The following is a 6,000-nucleotide window of genomic DNA, read 5'->3' as shown; positions in this document are numbered from 1 at the left end:
CGGGCCCGAGCTGTCAGCCGCGGCGCTCGGGCTGGCTCCGGCGGGGCGGCCGGAGCTGCGCCGGGACCGCTCACGTGGGCCGCCGGAAGCGGGCGGGGAAAGCCGGCTTCGAACCTCGGAGCCGCGGGGCACCGCGGAGGGCCGGCGGACGGGCGGGCTGGGACGCCGGCCCCGGGACGGGCGCGAGGGGTTTCCGGGGGACGGGTGGACCCCGGAACACCTCCAGGCTGGAAGGGAATTTGAAAGTCTTCTAGGGCTCCTTTCTCCCGTCGCATGCCGAAGTCCCTTTGAAAATCCCTAAATCCACCCTGATCGTTTGGCCACCTCCTCCAGTGATGGCAAACCCCGTTTCTCCCCATTCCGTTCCTGGACGGCTTTGATTTTTAGATTTTTTTTTTTTTTTTTTTTTTTTTTTTTTTTTTTTTGGTTGAAAGAAATCGCTGCCTCCCATTCTTCCTTGTTCTTCTCCCTTATGGGCAGCTGTTGAGTGATCAGAAGATAGTAGTCCTTCCTCGGAGGCTCGTCTTCTCGTCGCTTGTTTTAGTTCCTTCAGTTGTTTCTCGTACACTGAGGTTCTCTGATCCCTTGTCTGAAAGAGGTGGCCCATATCCTTTTTAAAGGAGAGAGCTTCTTAGTATGAGGACACAAAACCTGTTAAGTTTCTCCAAGAAGATGCCTTGGCTTCAAGGATTGACCTGCTTAAATAAAAAGTATTACCTTCCTCATTTCTGTGCTGCGTTTTGAACTTAAAAAACAAAACAAAACAAAACAAAAAAACAGTCCAGTACTGTGTTCAAACGACCTAAAAGAGATCCTATTTTGTGAAAACGTTTAGATTTCCTCTCATTAAAAAAAAAAAGTCTACAAACACTTTATCAGCTGAGTTGATATATATCAAAGTGTGGCAACGCACTATGCAAAGGGGAAAGCTTATTATTTCTGCTCTGAAAAAGGATTGAGACCTAATTTGGGGCTAGACTGCAATTTCATATTTAGCTGGAGAGGGAAATGCTCATTATATTGAACTCTTTGCTCTGTGTCTAACTGCCGGAAGGCCCAAAATTACTATGAAAAAGAACATTTTTTGTTGTTCACTTACCAGCATTATTTGTTTGCCAGCTTTTTCATCACTTAGCCTTGGTGTGTGGCGGTTAAGTTTTTCAAAAGTGCCTGTTACCAATGGCCTAAATAACCCAAAGCAACCCTGCAGGTTAGAAACTTTTCAAGTCCAGCAGAGATACCATGGCCTTGTGGATAAAATGCCAAGCTCTTGTATCTGGGACCCTGTTCCAATTCTAACCAAAGTTTCACTGTTTTTAGAACATAGACAAGCACGTACCAGCAGTCAGAATTGGCTATCTTTGTTCTTATGTCTTTGTCTTTTAAATTGGTCAGTGGTTTTGAAGTTTGTAGCACACTTGTCAAGTTTTGACTTCTGGTTTGTTTGTGCACGTGCTATTTCCCTTTTATGTAAGCTGGGTAAAAATTTGTATAGGGCCGTTCTTTGTAGAACTGTACAGGCTCAGGAACGGCTCTGGTCCCTTCCCTTCAAAGAACTTGAAGTTAATGGTAGGGAATACTGAAAACTCTGTGAGAAGGAACTGGTGTGAATATCCCGCTGCAAATTTAAACTCAAGTTCCAAACTTTAAGCCTGTGTATCTACTATGTATCAGGCACTTTGGTATGCACTGTTACAAAGACGAAGAAGATACATTTTCAGTTCCTGTGGGGCTGGTAAATTAGATGCCCAAATAGGTCAGGATAAAAGGTGAGAGGGTTGGATGATGTTGTGGCTGCCCCAAGGTGGGTGTGTGACTAGGGGAATGGTGGTGCCGTTAACCGAGACAGGAAACAGTGGATGATAAGTTTGGTTTCGGACTTGAAGATTTTTCAGTAGCTTGAGTTAAATCAATGAACAAACGTGGTAGAAGTAAACTAGAAAAAAGGGAGGTTGTGGTCCGAAAGTGGAATATTGGTGTTAACTTGTCTGATGTGGAGCTCCTCCAGGTGACAGCTAGGTCTCTCTGTGGGTATCTGAGGTGCACTAGAGCTGAAGGTCAGCGAAGCGGAGTGTGACAGGAGCTGCGAGGCTGTTGTATTGGATGGGTCATCTGTGTCGAGAATGAAGTGATTTAGGATGCTGGGGTGTGGGGAGGAGAGGATGTGACCCAGGTGCAGTGAATAGAGGGGATTAATCGGGAGGGTGGCAGATGACAGATGAGGAGGAGGGGTAGAAAGTGATGTAGCCAGATGGTGAACACCTCAAAGGAGGAGGAGGTTTTAAACAGAGAGTGGAAAAGTAGTGGTTTTTTACTTTTCCTTCTTGGGAGCAGGGTTCTGAACTCTCCAGCCTTATTCAGGACTCATATTCTTTTTGTTCTGAGGAGTTTGTGCTTAGTCTTGGAAAGTAGGAGGGCAAGCCTTGGAAAGTAGGAGGGCAAGAAAAGATATCGAATCTTTTCTGCTGATGCTTAATGACAAAGAGCAATAGAGGAGGGTTCCCCGCTGGTGATTAGTAGGCGGAGAGGAGACAGATAAAGCAGCGAGACTGCACCCATGGTTTCTGGGAAGAGCCTACATTCTGAATTAGAAAGACCAGGGTTCAAATCTAGGCTCCCGTCACTTGCTAACCTTAGGACTGTAAGCAAATTGTCTGGCCTCTGTGACTTTCAGTGTCCTTAGCTGTAAACAAATACATTCCTACTTCATAGGGTGTCACAAAGATTACATGGAATTATGTGTATAAAATCACTAGAAAAGCAGTTGGTGCTTCCTAGATGCAAAGGAATCGTTAGTTCTCTTTCAGCTACCTTTAAGGGACTTAAGCCCTGCATGCTGACCTTTTTTCAGGTTTACCTAAATTATGAGGCAAGACGTACTCTAAGAGAAAGCCAAGGGATACAGGAGTTCAGAGGAGAGAACCATCATTTCTCAAAATTTGGAAACAAGGTTAGGCTTCACATTCAAAATAAATTTCATTTGGGCCTTGGTGAATAGATTTCAATAGATTAAATGATTTAGGTGGAGATACAAAGAGGGAAAAGTGTAAGGTATGTTTGTTAAAAATTGATAGTTGCTGGGCTGAAGCCTTTTTTTTTTTTTTTGTGCAAGACTGTAGTTCTCTTCCTGCCTCAGCCATGGAAGCCCATACAGAAACAGGGGCCAGAAACTCAAAGTTGTCTGGAATACTGAGCCCCCCACATGGAGTGCAGCTGTTCTGGATGGACTTCATAGGAATGACAAATAAACTTTTGTTAAACCACCACCAAAAAAAAAAAAAAATAGTTGCCACAGGTTTGAGTATTGTGTAAGTCAGAAGTGAGCCATATGGCTGGAGAGATGGCCTGGGGCCATAGTATTAAAGACCTGGAACTATGGAGTTTGGACTTGATTCTAGGTAGACTAGGGAGCCATAGCTTGTACATGCTCTCTCCCCACCTCAGTTTCCTGTCTATAAAATTTGTAGTTTCAGAAACTTTGGATTTTTGTTTGAAGTAAACCAAGTAAGAAATTCCACATTTGGAAACAAGTTCCTACATAGGCCAGTTTTAGTTATAGATTTATAGTTGTAGTTTGATCTCTGCAATAGCCTTGTTTGATAGATAGGCTCAGTGGAGTTAAGAAACATAGGTGATCTTATAGAAAGTGACTATGGATGCTCCGATTTTAAGTTTTGTCTTTTCTATACTAAATGTCACCAGTTATTAATTATACAATCCTGGGCTCGTCACTTTACCTCTCTGGTCCTCAGTTCCCTCATTTATGTTAGGTGTAGGTTTAACTCAGATAGTAAGTGTAAAGCACTTTGCATAATGTCAGTTGTATAACCGTCCCTCCGATGTTGTCCCTCCCCTCACACCGTTGCCAAGGCCTTAGTGCTAACTCCCTAGCCAGCAGGAACTGCTAGAGCTAATTATTTTGATAACCTTATGGCCACATAAAGCAGCTAGTCTTATCATCTGTTATCTTTGTCCTGTCTTCTCCAGTCACTTTCTTCCAAACTGCTTTTCCTGTGCTGACTCAGCTTCCTCCTCCTGTCTCCCAACCCTGCTTGTTTGTTCCCTCATACCTTTCCATAGGCTCTCTGAAACCCCTGTTTCCTACCCTGCTAACCATTTTACTAGATTTGTGTGTGTGTCATGGAGAGCACCTGTAGTCTGCTCTGTAGTTCTTTTGAATGGGTGCAGCGCATTCTCCCACGCCCTGTGCACAACGAGGAAGATAAGGATGTTTGTAGTTTTCTGTGCACCACTGTTTTGTCCATCTTCTTGAAATCGCTGTGCTCTGTGGTACAAGGGCTACTCTTGTCTTCTTGTGTATAGATCTTCTCCATCATTTAGGACCTGACATGTACGGTCTTCCTTTCCACCTCAATTTCCGTCCTCACCCTGAGTAACTGCAGTTTTCACACAGATGATTGTTTCCCCGAACAATTGCGCCTTCAACTCAAGCGATCATCCTTTTAGCTTATCAACTCCCATAGTCACACCATGGACCTTGTTATCACCCCGAGATGGCCTGCCTCTGCAATTATAAACGAAGACTTGCAGCTTTATTCAAAATGTCTCCGACTTGACCTTCGACAGCTCTGTTGTTTGATCTCTTTGAAGCCTGCCTTCACGTCCTTCCCTATCCAGGAAGGATGATTAATTTTCTTAGTCTGCCATTTATTCGGTTTGCTTTCTTGCCGTCCTCCTCCATTCCCTTGCTCTGCTGTTCTTCTGCCCTTGTCTGGGCAAAATCTCGAACCTCGTTGGATCAGACCTCTCTTTTGGCAGTCGTAGCCCAGAGCCTTGCTGGAGATCACACGCTTCTCTGCAGATTGCTGCCGTTGTGCCTTGAGTACCTAGTCATTTCTTTGCCCTAGTCTTCATGAGGTCTTATGTCACATGTTTCTCAAAATCCTATCTGTATTTTCTTGCTTCCTCCTCTTTCTCAAGACTAAATCTCTGACTCTTGTCAACCTCTTTCTCTCTTCTGACTCCTTTTCTTTTATTTAAATCTGCTTAGAAATCTCCCATCTTGAAGTAAATCTTGTAAATAAAATCTTAAATGCATGTCTCCCTCCAGGCACCACCTAGTCTCCTACCTATCTCCTTTACTCGAACTTGTTGAGTTGTATACATTTAGTATGTAAACTTTCTCACTCTTACCTCTTCGTTGCATTCTGGTTTTAGTCTCCATCACTGAATAAGCTTCAGGTTCCTTATCTGAAGATGAGGCTAATGGTAGCTATTAAGTACTATAATACCTTAAGATTGTTGTGATTTTAGGTGAGGTAATCTATATGAAAGAGCCCTGCACAGTGACTAGCACATTGTAGCAATGCTATATATGTTACATTCATGTGTTCCTTTTGTTATGATTGCTACTTATTTAATCTTCAAAAGACTCATGAGGGGATAAGCCTCCTTATTTTGCAATAAGGGAAACAGACTTAAAGTTTTAGAAATTTGCCCAGAACCTACAGAGTCTCTGAACTGCTCTGAGCGGGGTAACCAGCCTTGTCCTTATTGGTAACAACAGGGGGAGGCAGGCAATTTTAAGGCCTCAGCAGCAGCATTTCACATTTATGATTATCCCCTCTTCTCAAAACTTTCTTTTCCCCCTTTGGCTGTGGTGCCTGTCAGCGTGTTAGTTCCTCCTTGGCCACTTTACCCCAAGTGTTTTTTGGATGAGAACCTCCCTTCTCTTGCCTGTCTTTGGTCCTAAGCCTTCTTCTGTACATTCCCTTAGCAATCTCAGCCACTCACTTGACTTACGGTAATGACTGTTAGCTCATGACTCAAATTTCTATCTGTAGTCAAGATAATCTCCACTGAGTGTTAGAGCTGTGTACTTAGCTCCCTGTAGTCAGCTTCACAAACAGCTATGTATCATATCTGGTTTAAAGTCAATATGGCCCATCACCATAGGTCCTAGCGTGCTGTGTGAAAACCTTCTGAAATTGAAACGGACCTAATAAAAAGTTGTCTTGAGTTTTGTTTTGTTTTGTTTTG

Source organism: Herpailurus yagouaroundi, unplaced genomic scaffold (genome assembly GCF_014898765.1).
Source record: "Herpailurus yagouaroundi ecotype Mexico unplaced genomic scaffold, PumYag 77, whole genome shotgun sequence".
Taxonomy (NCBI): Eukaryota; Metazoa; Chordata; class Mammalia; order Carnivora; family Felidae; genus Herpailurus; species Herpailurus yagouaroundi.
This window is presented reverse-complemented; position numbering follows the sequence as displayed.